General features: G+C 43.0%; 1 protein-coding gene across 3 annotated transcripts in view; it reads right to left on the bottom strand.

The window, feature by feature from the left end:
- Positions 1 to 15,851, bottom strand: part of PDS5B (PDS5 cohesin associated factor B) — a 128,987-nt gene extending 113,136 nt beyond the window's left edge. For all 3 annotated transcript variants that reach the window (XM_068422769.1, XM_068422779.1, XM_068422760.1), the window contains exon 1: positions 15,754 to 15,851. The gene's annotated coding sequence lies outside the window, so the exon portion shown is untranslated. The remainder of the gene's footprint in view (positions 1 to 15,753) is intronic.
- Positions 15,852 to 18,031: the final 2,180 nt, after the last annotated feature.

An 18,031-nucleotide genomic window follows, 5' to 3' on the forward strand; every position in this document is an offset into this window, starting at 1 on the left:
TAACACTTCTTGTTAAGTTTTCTTGATAGTCTCCATTAAAAACAACAAAAAAAATTCAGTCACTTCAGCTTTGAAAAATCTGAAATACTTATATGATATATCCTATGTAAAGGATCTTCAGTTGAGTGTTAATGGCTCAATCATGTCATAGAATCATAAAATCGCAGAATGGTTTGGGTTGGAAGGGACATTAAAGATCATCTAGTTCCAAACCCCCTGCCATGGGCAACAACACCTTTCCACTAGACCAAGTTGCTCAAAGCCCCATCCAACCTGGCCTTAAACACTGCCAGGGAGGGGGCAACCACAACTTCTCCGGTCAACCTCTGCCAGTGTCTCATTACCCTCACAGTAAAGAATTTCTTCCTAATATCTAATCTAAATCTACCCTCTTTCAGTTTAAAACCATTCCCCCTTCTCCTATCACTACATGCCCTTGTGAAAAGTCCCCCTCCAGCTTTCCTGTAGGCCCCCCTTCAGGTACTGGAAGGCTGCTACAAGGTGTCCCGGAAGCCTTCTCTTCTCCAGGCTGAACAGCCCCAACTCTCTCAGCCTGTCTTCATAGGAGAGATGCTCCAGCCCTCTCATCATTTTCGTGGCCCTCCTCTGGACTCGTTCCAACAGCTCCATGCCCTTCTTATGTTGGGGGCCCCAGAGCTGGATGCAGTACTCCAGGTGGGGTCTCACGAGAGCAGAGTAGAGGGGCAGAATCGCCTCCCTCGACCTGCTGGCCACACTGCTTTTGATGCAGCCCAGGATACGGTTGGCCTTCTGGGCTGCAAGCGCACATTGCCGGCTCATGTTGAGCTTCTCATCAACCATCACCCCCAAGTCCTTCTCCTCAGGGCTGCTCTCAATCCATTTTCTGCCCAGCCTGTAGTTGTGCTTGGGATTGCCCCAACCCACGTGCAGAACCTTGCACTTGGCCGTGTTGAACTTCATGCGGTTCGCACAGGCCCAGCTCTCAAGCCTGTCAAGGTCCCTCTGGATGGCATCCCTTCCCTCCAGCATGTCAACCGCACCACACAGCTTGGTGTCATCGGCAAACTCACTGAGAGCGCACTCAATCCCACTCTTCGTGTCGCAGACAAAGATGTTAAACAGGACCGGTCCCAATACCGACCCCTGAGGAACGCCACACATCACTGGTGTCCACTTGGGCATCAAACTGTTGACCATAACTCTTTGAGTGCAGTCAAAGTATGTCCAAGTATAAATCCAAGATGAAGAAAACTAAACTCAATGTATCACAAATCTGACAGAACTGTCTAGAAAGATGCTAGTTTCCCTGTTCTCTAGAATACAAATATCAATTTAGGAAAACAATACTCTTTACCATAAGAGTAGTACAGCATATTCTTTGCCCCCAAGAAAACTTGCCCAAAGCTTCTGAAAAGTTCTATTTTCTTTACAGACTCTTGATTTTAATAATAAAGCCTACAAAAATTGTCTTTATTGATTATGTCTGTGCCTTCACAGCCTATACTTCAGGATTATTTGAGTAGAGTTTCGGAAAGAATGCAGTCAAAAAAATACCTGGAGTCTACAATAAAGGCATGGTCTAAGCAAGATCAAAATTCAAGTGTATATATTGACTTAACTCAAGAAATCAGACTTCTCCATCCTTCTTCCTAATGTTATGACTGCAATAAAACAAAAAAAAAAAGTGAATTCAGTTGCTCATACAGAAGACTCAAGCTAAGCAGTACTAAACTGAAATGCAAGTGTTTTGTGTGAAGGTACACTTTGAAATGATACTGACAAGATTTGAGAATAAAGTATGGTAATTTAATTATTGCAAAAGACACTCAGGGAGAATTATGCAGGATTGTAAAGCTCACAAAAGCCCATTAAGCCCACCATTGGTGAATGAAGACTCATTTCATACCTTACCTCACCTTGACATATTCACACCTGGCTTCTTCACCTGCCCAGAGAAGTTGCAGATGCTCCCTCCCTGGAAGTGTTCAAGGCCAGATTGGATGGGGCTTTGAGCAACCTGGTCTAGTGGAAAGGTGTCCTTGCCCATGGCAGGGGGGTTGGAACTAGAGGATCTTTAAGGTCCCTTCCAACCCAAACCATTCTATGATTCTTTAGGGGATGCCTTTGAGATACCCTGCTTTTCTGGTGCTGGTGAGAAATCTGACATACTGGTGCTCAAAATATATTTGTCAAGGGACACACTTGCAATCCTCTTTATACCTCCAGAAAAACAGAGAGTGTACCTCAGTGAATTATCAGTATCAGTTGAGACGATAAGCATAAATGTTCTGGACATCTTTTGGCATTTCACAGATAGTGAACCAATAGCACATGGATCAGCCACAGGATAATTTTGCTTCCATTTCACCACACGGAACTATCACACACACCAGTATTACCCATATAGGTGATTTTCAGAAAGGTAAGAATGTTCACAACATTCTATCTCTACGCTTGAGCTATAAATACTGAGGAGAAGCAGTGAAATTTGTCCATATGAGCCTCCTCATTATTACTGCATCTGGGAACGCTGCTCTCAGCGGGAAACTTGGAATAAAAAACCTCTTCTGTCAAGAAAGCCACATGCACATACTTGGATGACCAAAACTACCCTCTATGTCACACTTAGTCAGAATATAGGTTATTCTCCAGCCTATATACACATGACAAAACTTAAGTTTCACAAACAACATCATGAGTATGTAATCCCACAGGATATGAATTTGCCAACATTCAGAGACAATGAATGTTTACATTAAATTTACACAAGCAGTGCATAAATAAAGTCTCTGTTTTGAAAGGCACAAATTGAAAGCAGAAGTGATTTGGAGACGTATACAATTTCAACATAGCGGTCACAGGCAATGTCCATGCCAAAGGAACAAAACTGAGTTTTAAGCTGTTTGTCCCCTTGATTGAGGTGCAAGGAAAGTTTTCATACTACTAAGTGAATTCAAACAACCACTTAGTAAAAGTTGTAAGTAGTAATCAGAGCCCACAAGACAGGAGAGTTGCGCCACAAAGACGGGGAAATACAGAAATAAAGACAGAATTGGAGCCAAACTGAGATGGCCATTGTAAACATACTCAAAAAAAAATTCCACTTCAATAGCTAAAACCAAGGAAAAAAAAGTACTGCTGCATAGTAATGACTGGGTATCAAGAAGATACTGAAATACCCTAAAAAGTCAGCTGAATACCCATTTTCAAAGAAACAGCAGGTAAAACTTCATTCCTGTAGCAATTGGTAACAGTTACATTCAATCGGAAGTTACTGCGTCTACATGTAAGAACTTCACATTTTCAAATCAAAGGAGCTGCACAGACATCATCTGAGAATTCATGAACCAGTGTGATACGCAGAGCCTTTTAAAAGGTATTTAAAAATTAAGGTATAGTACACTTCAATTTTAAAAATTTAAATTAGCTTTAAAAATTAAGGTGTAGTACAAGAAAATAAAGGCAGCACTGTCACTAATAATGAAGAGCAAAAAAGTAATACTGTCACTACAGCTGCCCTAGTTTGATATCAGTAATATTTGAAGAGTTTGGAAAAAAATCTGCATGCTAAAGTAAGAATTTTAAATACAGGGATAAATCTAACTTCTAAGGTTATCATATTACCCTAGGACAATTTATGTTTCATCAGTCCGAATAAAACAATTTACACTTTCTTTGCACTGCAAATCATTTACTGTGTAACCATTAAACTGGAAATCATAGATGGATGGATGCAACGATAGATCAGATTGTCATTCAGTAAAACACTGAAAGAAAAGATTAGAGAAACAGAAATGTTTGCAAGTATAAAGACTGCATTTGAACCCCCAAAAAAGAATATATGCTAAAGTATGAAAGAAAAAAAAAAAAATCAACTCCAAGGGGCAAAAGCAGGGAGCTGAAGAGGGGTCCTATGCTGAGGTCCAGGCACAGAAAATCACCACAAGGTTACACACTAGTGCTATGCAACATTAATTCTAACAAGGTACTTCAAAAAAAACAAACAAACAAACAAAACCCCAAAAACCAAAAGCTCAACATCTAACACAGAGATTTTGAGGTACTGACAAGAACTTGCTTGGAATACTATGTACAATTACCAGCACCTATCATTAAAATAATTTAAATTGGAGAAAAAGCACGTAAAGTCTACTACATCAGGAGAGCATATCTACAGAGGCGACAAGAAGAGCCATTCACAGGGATAAGTGGAAGAGAGGCAGAAATCACTATAAATACCAGAAACATTGGAAGATCCCACCCAAACAAAATGAACGACCACAAGACAAAAGATAAATAGCTAAGACAACGAAGAAAAACCGATAATTAGAGGAAGACTTTTAGGTTTTAATTTAAAGTTTTGGAACAACTTTCTGGTTGAAAATTGAAGCAAAATACCCAAACAGAATAGGCAGAACTCGATCAGTATACAAAGGAGATTAGTATCTTGCTGTTACAGGCTACCTAAATAGTTATTTGAAAAAGCAGACCTTTCACTCTACACAATACTACGTTTACCAGAATCACCAGAAACACTGACAGAAAGTTCTTAGACTGATACTCTAAAACAAGTGAAGAACTGACAACCAGCCTAGGTATTAAAATTTCATAACATCACTAGTGTACAGCCATAATTTTGACACAGCCACCTTTCAGCAGGGAAGCTACTTTAAGGTTAGTAAGGCAAGAACGATTTCATTTGTTTCCTTCCTCCAACAGTTATAAAGAAATGGGGGAAAGTAGGCAGGAATTATTTTCCTTTACATTAATTCTATTTCCAAACAGCACAACAAATAAAAAAAAAAAGTCATAAAACCCTCAGACATCTTGCATTACACAGTTTTAGAAGGCTAACATCTGTAGTACTTATGTATACATAAGGGGAGAAAAGAAAACATGCAACAGTGGCATGGAAGCCATGGGGAAAATAAAGGGAACACGACAGAAAGCAGAAGACAACAACAGACAGACATTAGGTACAAATTAAGTTTGCCCCTTGGGAGGAAACAACACTTTGTATTATTTCAGTACACCATTTATTTGGCAAAAAATGCCTTATTGAGCCTTATCACTAAAGTTTGTTGGGTGGGGGTTTTTTGTAAGAATTAAAACCAAACAAAAAAACCCCAAAACATTAAGAATACTACCATGCTACCACAAAAGTGAAACAACATTTTGTAAAATTTCACAGATGGACAACCAACATGAAGTTGCTTTAGTAACCAGTCAGAATTTGTATACATAAAGGAGACTCCCTTCCATTCCTAACTTTGTATATAATGTTAAAAAATACAAAATTAAATGCCTCACACCCTATTCCAAATGATTCAATACGGAATTACTAAAGATCAAACAAAAAATGCTAGTGGGATGGACCGAACTGTAAGACCTAAAAGAAAGCATAGGTATTGCCCTGCGAAGTCAGATGTGCTAAACAACACTGCACCCACTTCTAATCACTATGAGTTATAAACAAATACTTACATTAGGACTGCATACAGAAATTTTAGCACCAAAGTCACATTCAGCTGTCTGTTTTACAAACAGAAGTTGCCTAACCCAGATGGCTTGTATCAGTTTAGCTTTTTTCCCCAGCTAACTAGAACATTTTTTATTCGCTCTTCGCAAAACTCTAAGTGACAGAAAACCATAAACTGAAAAAATAATTGTGTCTCTGAAGACAAAGAACCCATAATTGTGATTACAACACACAAATTAGATGAAGTCTTACTACAATCAGGTGAACTAAGCGCATTAGTGGTAGGTTTTTAAGACCATAGGACTACAAGAAACTTCAAGTGACCGAGTCTAGTCATCTGGTATCATACATGAACCTACCTGTAGGATCACTTAAAAAAAAAAAAGAAGAAAACAAACAACAAGTTGAAGCTGACGACTCTTTTGATATTTCAATCTGCAAAGTCTTAACTTACCTTTGACATCTATCTCTACACTTGGCCAACACATAAGCTCTCTTTGCCAATAATTATTCACTCCTGTAACTTCTTCTAATTCAGTTATTCAGCTCTTATAATTGTTTAGCCCTGTAGGGCTGTGTTTTCACAGAATGGTTGAGGTTGGAAGGGACCTCTGGAGGTCACCTGTTCCAACCCCTTTGCTCAAGAAGGGCTGCCTAAAGCCAGTTGCTGAGGACTGCATCCGGATGGCTTTTGAGCATCTCCAAGGATGGACAATCCGCAATCTCCTAGGGCAACCTGTGCCAGTGCTCAGTCACCCTCACAGTGAAAATGTGTTGCCTGATATTCAGAGTGAACTTCCTGTGTTTCAGTTTGTGCCCATTGCCTCTGGTCCTGCCACCAGGCACCACTGAAGAGAGCCCAGCTCTATTTCCTTTGTACCCTCCTTACAGAAATTTACACACACTGATACATTTTAATCCTGGCTTAGGTACAAACAGGAGTGTATATACAGCTATGCCAGCCTTCTTGATAGTAAGTGTTCAAACTCTATGGTTTGTTTTCCCTTTTGAAATTAATGCTTAATATTTAGTTATCCTTCAGTTGCAGCTCATCACTCACATTAGGACACGAGGAGATGGAACGAAGCTGCATCAGGGGAAGCTCAGACTGGACGTTAGGAAAAGGCTCTTCACTGAGAAGGTGGTCAGTCACTGGAACAGGGTCCCCAGGGAAGTGGTCACAGCACCAAGCCTGTCAGAGTTCAAGGAGCATCTGGACGACACTCTTAGTCATACTGATTAGTTTTAGGTAGTCCTGCGAGGAGCAGAGAGTTGGACTCTATGATCCTTATGGGTCCCTTCCACCTTGAGATATTCTATGATTCTATGACATATTTGCTGCACGGTGACAGCCAAATTCTTTGTGTCCATTAGGGTGTCGGTTATGCTTCGGCTGAGGTTCAGACCTGTGCTGATATGTAGTATGGACACACGCCTCATTTTACTACACTGGATCACTTCCTTACAGCACCCCAATACCACCCCACCCCCAAAGAAGTACAAAAATCTACCCAGAATAGCAATCTAAAGCACATCAGCATAAACAAACAAACAAACAAAAAACCCAAATCAAAACAACAATGAAAAACCCTACACACCCCTTACTGGATTATGTTCCATAAGTAAAAACAGTTAGGACACAAGTAACACCTACAGGAGATAACCGTAAAAAATTCAACAGAAACTAATCTTTACTCATTGTTAAAAGGATGGGTTTTGCAACTGAAAGGAGCAAGCTTTAAAGTATTAATAAATAGATATGTCTGCTTGCACTACGACTGTAAACATACAATTAAGATACAACAGCTCAGAGAGTTTCTACCTATTACTTAAGGTACAAGAACTGTTCATGTGCCCATTATAGGTTGCTCTCTCCTGATTCCCCTTAAGTCAGAAGGTTAACATAGCCAAATCGGACTAAGAAACACCTCTGGTAAACCCTGTTGACAACTGAATCCATCACTAATCCACCTGCCTGCCCACAGCCAGATGTTGCTGCTTCCTTAGCAGAAAAAGCTGGAATTGTCCACACCTCAGCCAGATTCTCAGCTCAAGAGCAGTCTGTCTTAATTAAGTCTTTAAGACAAAAAGCTCAGCTGAGCATGGAGCTGAGGTATGGACACACTTCTACCAACTCCGCTGCAGGGATCAACAAGCTGTATCAGATAAATGGAGTAGAAAGTTTACGGGTTATGGGAAAGGCATTCAACCAAAAAGCAAAGTTAATGGGAGAGGGGAGGGGGGAAAAAAAAGCACACAAAGCCCCACAAACTCTACACACCACAGTTTAGGAACCTCAAGGCTGGAAGTCTGAAGTGTTGAACAAGGAGAGAGAGGACGTAGGATTTACTTGGACAATGAAGGATTGAAATCAGAAGGCTGAAGAGGTATGAGGACAAACTAGACAGAGAAGTCACCAGAGAGAGATAGACCAGAGCAGAAAGATCAGCTGTGGGTGGTGGGAACGGAATGCACATCCAGCAGAACTGTCCTTTCTAGTGCCTGCAGTACAACGTGCAATCATCATATGTTACGCTGCTCTTCTACTCGTAACAAGTATTTGCAAGAATCCACTGAAAAGCTCTCCTACCTCATCCCACTTAATGCTGGTTAAAAGAGAAAAACTTATTGCTACTAATAGCATTCCATCAATTTAATTAGTAGTAGCTACAGGTAGCTAAAGGTTACTACCTAATGACTCACAGGAGCACATCCATACCACTGATTTGTTTACTAAGTTTGCTTAAAAAGGAACAGCTGAAGTATGGAAATAGTTGCAAAATCAGTTATTAAGAGTTAGGAAACATCAGAATTAAGATTTCTTATACAATATTAAAGAGAATATACACAAAGGAGCTGACTTACCTGATCTTTCACTACCTTTTTCCATGCCACAGCACTTCTTTCTCATGCAAAGCAGAAGAGCTACTCAACTTTTCTCCTTGTAATTTAATGGGTGTCCCTTATTACACTCTATTTAAACCCTGCTCTGAAGAGACTTAACTTCTTCCTGGGCTTCTGTACAGGACTCACCACTGTAATATGTTAGCGTGCCATGAAAATTAACTTGTTTTCACAACACTTTCACAAAATTTTTCACAGAATCACAGAATGGTTGGGGTTGGAAGGGACCTCTGGAGATCATCTAGTCCAACCACCTGCCAAAGCAGGTTCCCCTAGAGCACGTTGCACAGGGTTGTGTCCAGGCAGGTTTTGAATATCTCCAGAGAAGGAGACTCAACAACCTCCTTGGGCAGCCTGTTCCAGTGCTCTGTCACCCTCAAAGTAAAGAAGTTTTTCCTCATTGTCCTGTTTTTGCGGGGATAAAATTTATAGAATCAATTTTCTATTACATTTTGTTTCAGTTTGTGGCCAGCCATGGTGATCAAGGCTATTAGCAGTTAAATCCAGGGCAGCTGACCCAGGCTGGCCCACAGGTGTGTTCTGTAACATTAACGTCACATTCACTATAAATGGGAAAGCTTGCTGGAGATGGGGGGCTCTTTGCTCTGCTTTCTTCTTCCTCTTTCTCATCAATGGTTGTGATCCCTGGAGGAACTTGCCACCACTCTATGGGCCGAGTATAACTTTGTGTCTTTTGTATTACTATTGATATTGGTTTTCTTATTTTATTAAATCTGTTTAAATTTTAACCCACAAGTCTCCCTCCTTTTCCCAATTCCCTTTGTCAGATGGGGAGGGGTCTTGGGTGATAGAACAACTGGTTATTGTTTAGCCCTGGATGTGGGCTAAATGGAGACACTCATATTTAGATGGAACTTCCCATGTTTCAGTTTGTGCCTGTTGCCCATTGTCCTGTCACTGGGCACCACTGAGAAGACTCTGGCCTCATCCTCTTGACACCCACCCCTAAGGTATTTGTAAGCATTGATAAGATCCCCCCTCAGTCTTCTCTTCTCCAGGCTAAACAGACCCAGCTCCCTCAGCCTCTCCTCATAAGGGAGATGCTCCAGTCCTCTAATCACCTCTGTAGCCCTCCACTGGACTCTCTCCAGTAGGTCCGTATCTTTCTTGAACTGGGGGGCCCAGAACTGGACACAGTACTCCAGGTGTGGTCTCACTAGGACAGTGTAAAGGGGGAGGATAACTTCCCTTGACCTGCTGGCCACACTCTTCCTAATGCACCCCAGAATACCATTGGCCTTCTTGGCCTTGAGGGCACATTGTTGTCTCATGGTGAACTTGTTGTCCACCAGAACTTCCAGGTCCTTCTCTGCAGAGCTGCTTTCCAGCAGGTCAACCCCCAGCCTGTACTGGTGCATGGGGTTATTCCTCCCTAGGTGCAGGACTCTACACTTGCCTTTATTGAACTTCATGAGGTTCCTCTCTGCCCAGCCCTCTAGCCTGTCCAGGTCTCACTGAATGGCAGCACAGCCTCCTGGTGTATTGGGCAGTCCTCCCAGTTTTGTGCCATCAGCAAACTTGCTTTTCATAAAAATGGGTATTCTTCTCATTTTATAGATGAGTAATCTGAGTTACAGACTGAAATTTAAGAATTATCCACCAATTTTGCCTGCACAGTTAAGAGAAATTTAGGGCACAACTTTTAAAGTACGCCATATTATCCAGCACTGTGTCTGAAACTAAAGCTTCTGTTGAGCCATGCAGAAGTAGTCAGGGTCTAGAGCCTGTCTCCCAGGAAATCAATGCACTACTAATAAGCTCCTGTGGAAAGTTTGGTTTAAACAGACTTATCTGGGATCACAAGAAACTGACAGAAAGAAACAATTCCAGTATTCCAAAGTGACATTCAACCACCCAAATCACTAGATATGCTTTCCTTTCCCACAGTCCCCTGTCAATTCATTTCATATTTTCCAGCTTTTGGAAAATATGTCGGCCAACTTTGATATGCAGACCTAATTCCTAAATACAGCAAGTTGAAAAAAATTATATATACATCATAATTAAAGACTACCATAACATGTACTTATGAGGGCAGAAATGAATTAAAACTGGTTCCTGTTTTTAAAAAAGAAACTGCTATTTGAATACTGTTTTAAGGCATTTTTGTATGTAATATAGAAGATTAAGGGGGCAACGACCCATTAAGAAATAAAAAGTTACTCTAAATGTGCTCATATATAACACTACAAACTACCCAATGGAGAACTTACTATAGGCAACATTTGTAACTTGAGGAAGACTTTTAAAATGTTTCAAGTTCTCAAAGTACAGATATATCAGTCATTAAAAATGAGCACAGAATATTTCTTTCAGAAGAGCGTACATGCATGAAAATCTGTTCTTAATTCCCTCAGTTACAGCAATGCTTCCAAGAACTGCAGATTCCGTAATCTAAGCTGGGTAAATGGAAGAGAAATGCATCTCCTACTTACTATCTCTCTGAAAAACTCCCTCACAAATCTTCTGAAGTTTATCATTGGGCTTATCCATTCTTTCTTCTATTTCCAAAAACCAGGCAAGCAAAATGTTATAGCCTTATTTTGACTAGTTCATACTCTCGGAGGAAGAAAACCCAATGTAAACTTTATTACATACCATAAGTGTCTACAATTTGTCTCTCTTAGACCTTTGAAAAGCACTTGGTGGCACATGGAGTGTCCACAGACATTGTCCCACACAAAAGCTTTCACAAATTGATGGGACAAAAAACTACACTCTCTTTCATATGCTTTGCTTCTATATGCAGGAAGTCATAATGAACTACACACAATACTTCATACTGAAATGTCAAACAACAAAATAATTATCAGAGGCAGTATCACACCTAATGGTAAGCTGCCTAGCACCTCTGTACATTTTCCCCAAGAAAACTCTCAAATTTGAAGGGGGTAAATGCAGAAAAAAATCCCTAAATAAAAAGTTTCCATGAAGCATCTTCTGCTCACTTCTCATAACTGACAACTCATCTCAATTCCTTTTTGTTAAGAAACCTAACATATGTAGTGTCAAACAAAAATTTCCCAGAAATCTGATTGTCTTCGTTGAAACTCTACGTCCAAGTAACAAAGCAGTACCAACAGAAGTGAACAGTCAAACTCAAGGTGGCACAAAGATAACACACAGAAAGTTTTGATGTAAATTTTTTTTAAGACTTCATCATGAGCAGTATGCTCACACTCTGTGTGGGTAACTGTTAATTTTCTTTTTTTTTTTTTTTAAATTAGTCTTTTTTTTCCTCCCCTCCTTTCTAAGACTTTCAGAATTCTGATTCTTGATGTTGAATTGAGCTACAATGTGGATACACAGGGGATGTCTCAGAGGGAACCAAAGGCTGCTTTGACAGAAGTTGTGGACAGCTAATGGGCATATGTACACAAGAGGAGGAAAGCCTCACTCAACAGTTACTTTCTAAGTGATTAATAATTAAGTTCTAAAGAGGACTAGATTCAGCTAAAAGAGCTACGAAATATACTTTAGGTGACTATGCAATGGAAGCAATTATGACAATAACATTTTTGACTGCTAACTTCATGCCTTTTTTGTCCATTAAAAAGCATGCAAGTGAAGCATCTCATTTCAGCAGCACAAGCATCCAACCAGGATTTCTAATTAAGTCAGAGAAAAAGTACACACAGTTAGTATTGTCTGGTATCGATCTTTAAAGAACAGGGTCTAAATTAGAAAACCCCAGATGGGTTCCTGATCCCTGGTTATGGTACTACCATATACATGGTGACAGACACAAGATGATTAGTGCAAACATGCCCATCTGTTCCCAATGAGGTATGGTGCTTTTTTTCCTATTATTTCTTGAAGCATATTAATACCAAAGTTGTCATGAGCTGAAATAACAGAGCTGAAGATCAGGCAGTATAAAACAAGCAGAATGATGCAGGAAGTTTTTCCAGTGCTTGGGATGGGAAGTGAAAGAGTAAATTCCACAGATGGGGACAAAGTAACGGAGGTCTTAATCCTGAGAACCTACTTCAAGGACTTCCTCACACTTTAGAAAAGGTTGAAAAGCAGTATATGCAGAGACATTAATAACCTTTAAAAAGAGTGGAGGCCTTAACATTTTGATTCTTAAAAACAAAGTTAAAACATTAGTTGTATTTCACAGAATTGTTTCAAGTTAGATGCATTACAGTAAATATTCACATTAACAGCATTTTTATTGTGGAAACCAAAGTGTTCCAAAGAGCTTTTGAAATAAACCACTAACTTGCTAAAATAAAAAAGTTTATTTTCATTCATATGCTGCACTTTTGATATATTTTACTGAAGCATCAGAACTAAAAAAAAAAAAAAAAAAAAGAAAAAAAAAATCAAGTTTTCTACAAGACTACATTCAACTGAAGATATCACGAATGGAAGAGCAATAGGTATGTTATTTACATACATGCACAGTCTTAACTTTTAGATGTTCAACCTCTGAGGACAAGGAGAGATTCTTTTCTTTTTAAAGCATGTATTTTGTCGTCCTTTAAAAGCCTGCATGTGATTCCTTCCAGGATGTCAATGCTGTTCAAACAGGCCAGAGGGTCTACCAATCTGGTAAATCAACACACCACCACCAAGGATCGTCACACTAATATATCCTTTTAAAAAAAGTTTCCTCAGTTTTCCCTTTCCAGATAGTTTCAAGACTGACTGAAAGCCTCCAACATTCTCTCAGTCTTTCCAAAGATTATTTCAGGCTGCAGTACTGACATTTTGTGCTAAGAGTAAAAATATCATTACTTCAGAAACTTTGTTAAAAGAAGTACAATACACTATCTTGCCACTTGTCAATACCACACACCAGAACTACTTTTTGGTTCTAATGAAGGAACCTGGCTGAAGGCAGGGGGGGAAGACTGTGTCAAGAAGGAGGAAGGTATGTATTTAGGCTAAGTTATATTAAGGGAAAGGGATATTAGAATGAAACTTGTAAGGAAAAATAATGAGATGTAGTATCATATTTTCCTCCATTTCCTACTTTGCATGCTTTTACTGTTCAGCTTCACGTTTACTTATTCATTGCTCCCATGAAAATTCTCCTTGTGCAACAAGTAGCCTTTACCATCTCTTCCAAACTCAGGCTTAAATAAAAAACATTTAGTCCAAAAACCTTTAAATGAAAATCCCTTACTAAAAGGCTCCTACACGTACCCATACAACCTCTTACTCTTCTGTATGAACATAAACCGTGTGACTGAAGAAAGGAGAGAGGAAAAAAGCATAACCTGAGAGCCTAGTAGAGAGCAATGTATCCCAAAAGAAAATGCATCTCTTCTGATCCACAGGAGGTAACAGAGCCTCCTGTTCTAGAGCCAAAAATGGATAATGCCTGAGGTCATGCCAATATTTCATTACTATGAGTTTCCAAATGCTAACAATGATTGCTGGTTTTTATATTTTTAATTACAGCTTAATAATGACTTAGCTGACTTACTCAATTTAAGTCCATAAGTAAGCTTGCTAGACTAGATACAGTCTAAACCTGATATATATATGGCACACAAGGAAAAAAAATAGCGTACAAGTGTTATACACATACAATTTTCCATTTTAATTTGATTTATTTAGCTGTTTCATCAAAAACTGAACGACAGTTTATCCACTCTGTATAGTAACTAGCAAAGGGAATGCAAGAGACACATAGGCAAATACTATTGTATAAGAACTACATATAAAAAAAACCCACCAAACACAACCACACCACACCCCCCCACCTCACAGTAATAAAGTACAACCTCGCTTCAATCACAGACACAATGTGTCACGCAAGTACTAAACTACTTTCTCCAGTAGCGCACACTTTCAAATGCCGGTGGTGAACACGATACACACACCTCTGTTAAACTGTCTTTACCTGATTGTATGTCACTATCAGTTTTCTTTTAGGGTGGTCTGAGCACAGGATACATTCAGCTGTTTCACATCTTTTTGAGGCATTACTTGACACGAGTAAATATAATATTCAGAGTGTATCTATATTACATACAAGACATACCAAGGAAAATTTCTATCATCTGAAACGGAACAATTCCACTAGTTTGGAAGGGGAAAACCTCCTTCCCAAAATGTGATCTGACACCCGCTTTCAACTACAAAGCTACCCAAATTGCCAACACTCCTATTCCGTCCCCAGTAAAGAGAAATCAGTTACAGCCAAAGCACCTACCCAGCAAGCACAAAACAAAGACCGACACGAGAATACTTCAGCACTTGCGTTAAACGGGAAAACAGAACGTCTAACAAGACAGTCACAGCTCTCGGTAAGCAACTGTGCACGAAGCAAACGTAAAAGTCAGAATAAGGCTCGCACGACAAAATGCAGCTCTGTAGGAGCTGGTCTGCTGCAGTTAAATTTTCCAGGATTGCTCACTGTCATTAATTGCTGATTTGTTTTGAAGAACAGATAGTGATTTATTTGCAGCGGGATGAAGTTACAGACCTAGATTCCTGACCAGAGGCTCTCAACGTAAACAATACATAACCTATAAATTAACCATTCTCCATCTGGCAATTCAGATGTAAAATTCATAGTTTTTCGTCTACCAGGAGGCGGCAACCACCCCCCCTTCCTTCCCGAGCGCTTTCTAACAGAGCCTTGTGCAAAGGGGGAGGAAAAAAAAAAAAAAAAAAGAAGAAAAAAAAAAAGCCAGCGTGAAAGAAACGGGCTCGCACAAGTAAGGACCCACCAACCCCGGGTCCTCGGCGGCCGCCAGCTCCTCCCGGCCGAGGGTCCCTGCTAAGCGCGGAGCGACCGAACCGGGCGGGAGCGGAGGGGGGGTCCCTCGGCCAAGCCCGGGCAGCCGCGCGAGGCGGCGGGAGCCCCGGTGCAACCCGGGCGGGAACTAGGCCGGCTGCAAGGGGCAGGGAGGGGACACCCGAGGGAGCCGCAATCACTCGCCACAACGGGCGAGCAGCCCCGCCGCTACCCGCCTCCCCCCCCCCCCCCCCCCGCACCGAGGAGCCACCGGCGCTGAGCGCGCGACACCGCCCGCCGGGCCACCTGGGGGGGGGGGGGGTGACCCCCCGGCCCCCGCGCCCCGCACCCCAGCCAAGGTCACCCCCTCGCGGGGCCCCGCCGCGCCCGGGGCGGGGGGGGGGGGGGGGGGGGTGGGCGGCAAATTTAATTTGTGACGCCGGCCATGGGTAAGGGGGGAGGGGAGCAGCCCCGCGAAGGGGCGAGGGGGATGGGAAAGGGGGGCTCTGCCATGGGGAGGTCTCCCCCCCACGCCGCTCCCCCTCCTCCCCTTCCAGCGCTGGCCGCGGAACTCGGTCCGAGCGGGAGCCCGCCGCCCCCGCCACAGAGAAGGGAAAATGGAGCGGGGACGGGGTGGGGGTAACCGCGGCCGAGGTGCCGGGCTCCTTACCCCGCCGCAGCCGCCTCTCCTCGCTGGTCCCAGGCGGGTCCGCTCCGCGCTGCCGCTGCTCCGGGCTCGGAGAGGAGCTGCCGCCGTAGCCGCAGCCAATCGCCTCTAACCCCCTCCCCTTCCGCAGCTCGCCCCGGTCCCCCTGTCGGCTTCAAAATGGCGCCAACTCGTCTCCGGCTGCTCCAATGGAACCGCCGAGGGAAGCGAGCGGGGCCAGCGCGGGGCAGCAGCGCCCCCTGCCGGCCTGCGCGGCGCGGGCACCGTCCGGAGCCGCCGCTCACAGGGCACGCGGGCAGCGGAGACCGTGAACGGGGGAAAAAGCAACCGGCCCGGGTCGAGAGAGGACCGGGCAGTCGGTTGACAGACGAACTACGGTCGATTAGCTGCTTATGTGCACTGTGTAAACGAGCGAAGTAAGTATTTCCCCCAGGAAACACGAATTATTAAATGATTCTTGTAAAACAATAAGGAATGAAGTTGCTTAACTGCGGAGAAAGAGCAGAAAAAGTAGCAGAAATCGCTCATCAAACCCTTCGGTTTTGCTTCAGTGAGTGCAAGAGTTTCAGCGGCGCCCTTACAGGAAAACGCAAACAGAAAAGTGATGTAATTTTGTCTCACTGCTACAGATAAAGTGCTGCATTTATGAATGACACGGCAGGAGGAAATGGACGTGTTTAGAGTATTATGATTTAAAAAACATAAATCATACTCAGCAGATCTGCTGAAATATACTCAGGGCTTTGTCTAATGTGAGAAACACACTTAAACGGCACGTTAGCCAAGACAGTGTAACTAGTATTTTAAATCTTTAGAGTTTCCTCAAGCTTTTAGGACTTGCTAACACATTGCAACCAGCTTGCCTTATTTTCATTTAAGTTCTAAACTAACTTAAATATCCTCATCTTCTAATGAAGACTACATCAGTCCTACCACGATAAATTGCCAGGACTATTACATAAAATTAACTTTTCAGGCCCCAAAACTCCCCTTGTTTATGTTTCTGGGTGAATTATGTTTGTCTCACTCTTCCTGAAAACTGCTACTGAAGCAGTAGTACTGAAAAGTACTACTGCACGGGCAGAAAAGAGAGGAATATTTTATCTGACAATTTTATATTACTTATTATTGGGAAGGATCCTGCACGAGCAACCAAGAATATAATTTTTCGATGCAGGTTGAACAATTCCCCCTCAACCCCCCGCCTTGCCATCTCTCTGGGCTTACCTACATGTACAGTCTTAGGTTGGGGAGTGCATCTTTTTCCTATGGAGCACTTGCACGTGTGCGCAGAGATACTTACAAACCAGCAGAAAAGTTAAACATTCATATAGCTGTTGAAATTAGAAAAGCAGCTAGTGAAGGAACTAGTGTGCTGCCATACTTTGTATGCAAATATTTTGCTCCGTTTTACCGACGGAGCAGGTTACAGGAGCACTGAACACTTTCGGCTCCTGTCAGGACGCCTGGAGCGGTGAACGCTTCGAGCGGTAGCACAAGGTGCTGTGTACCGGGGGCCTCCCCCCCGTTACTCTCTGCCCTTCACTTCGGGCCCGCACTGAGACTCTCCAACGTTTCCGAAATCGACCTTTTGGAGGTAATTCTTCACTCCTCCGTTCTTCCACCCGCTCTTGGTTTTGCGACCGCCGAAGCGCGGAACCCCGCAGCGCGGTGCTCGCGTTACGTGACGGGCGCTGGGCTGCCGGCGCCCCGCCGCAGTAGCGTGCGCGGCCCTCGGGAGGGAGCCCGTCCGACACCGCTCCTCCCGCCGGTCGGGGGCCGCTCGCTAACCTTCACCCCGCCGGCCCCGGCCGTTACCCCGCGGCCGGTTCCTGCCAAGGGAGGTGGGAAGCGGCCCGCGGCCGCGCCGTGAGGAGGCGCCGCCAGGCCAGGCCGCGGCCGGCTCGGCGCCGCGGGCGGCAGGAGGCAGCACGGAGCTGCCGTTACCTCAGCGCCGGCGACAACTACCAACTAACCAGCGAGCTGCGTCAGACCGCCTTACGCACTCGTTCGGTGGCTTAGCTAGACGTGCTGCCCAGGAGTTTCCTCAGAAAACAATTTGGAAAGTGTTAGGAACCAATACAGGAGGGAGTAACAAGTACCCAGCCCCTTTTCGATGCAGTCCTAACAGAAAAGAGCTGCGCTGCGCCGTCTGTGCGAGCACCGGCCTATGTTCTCAAGGGCAGGGTCAGTCTCTGCCACAAGAAATGTCACATCTCACAGGGCACTGATGACTGTAAGCGGACTCGTTTTTACTCGTTTTGCCACCTCCTGAAAGTGC

Source organism: Nyctibius grandis, chromosome 2 (assembly GCF_013368605.1).
Source record: "Nyctibius grandis isolate bNycGra1 chromosome 2, bNycGra1.pri, whole genome shotgun sequence".
Taxonomy (NCBI): domain Eukaryota; kingdom Metazoa; phylum Chordata; class Aves; order Nyctibiiformes; family Nyctibiidae; genus Nyctibius; species Nyctibius grandis.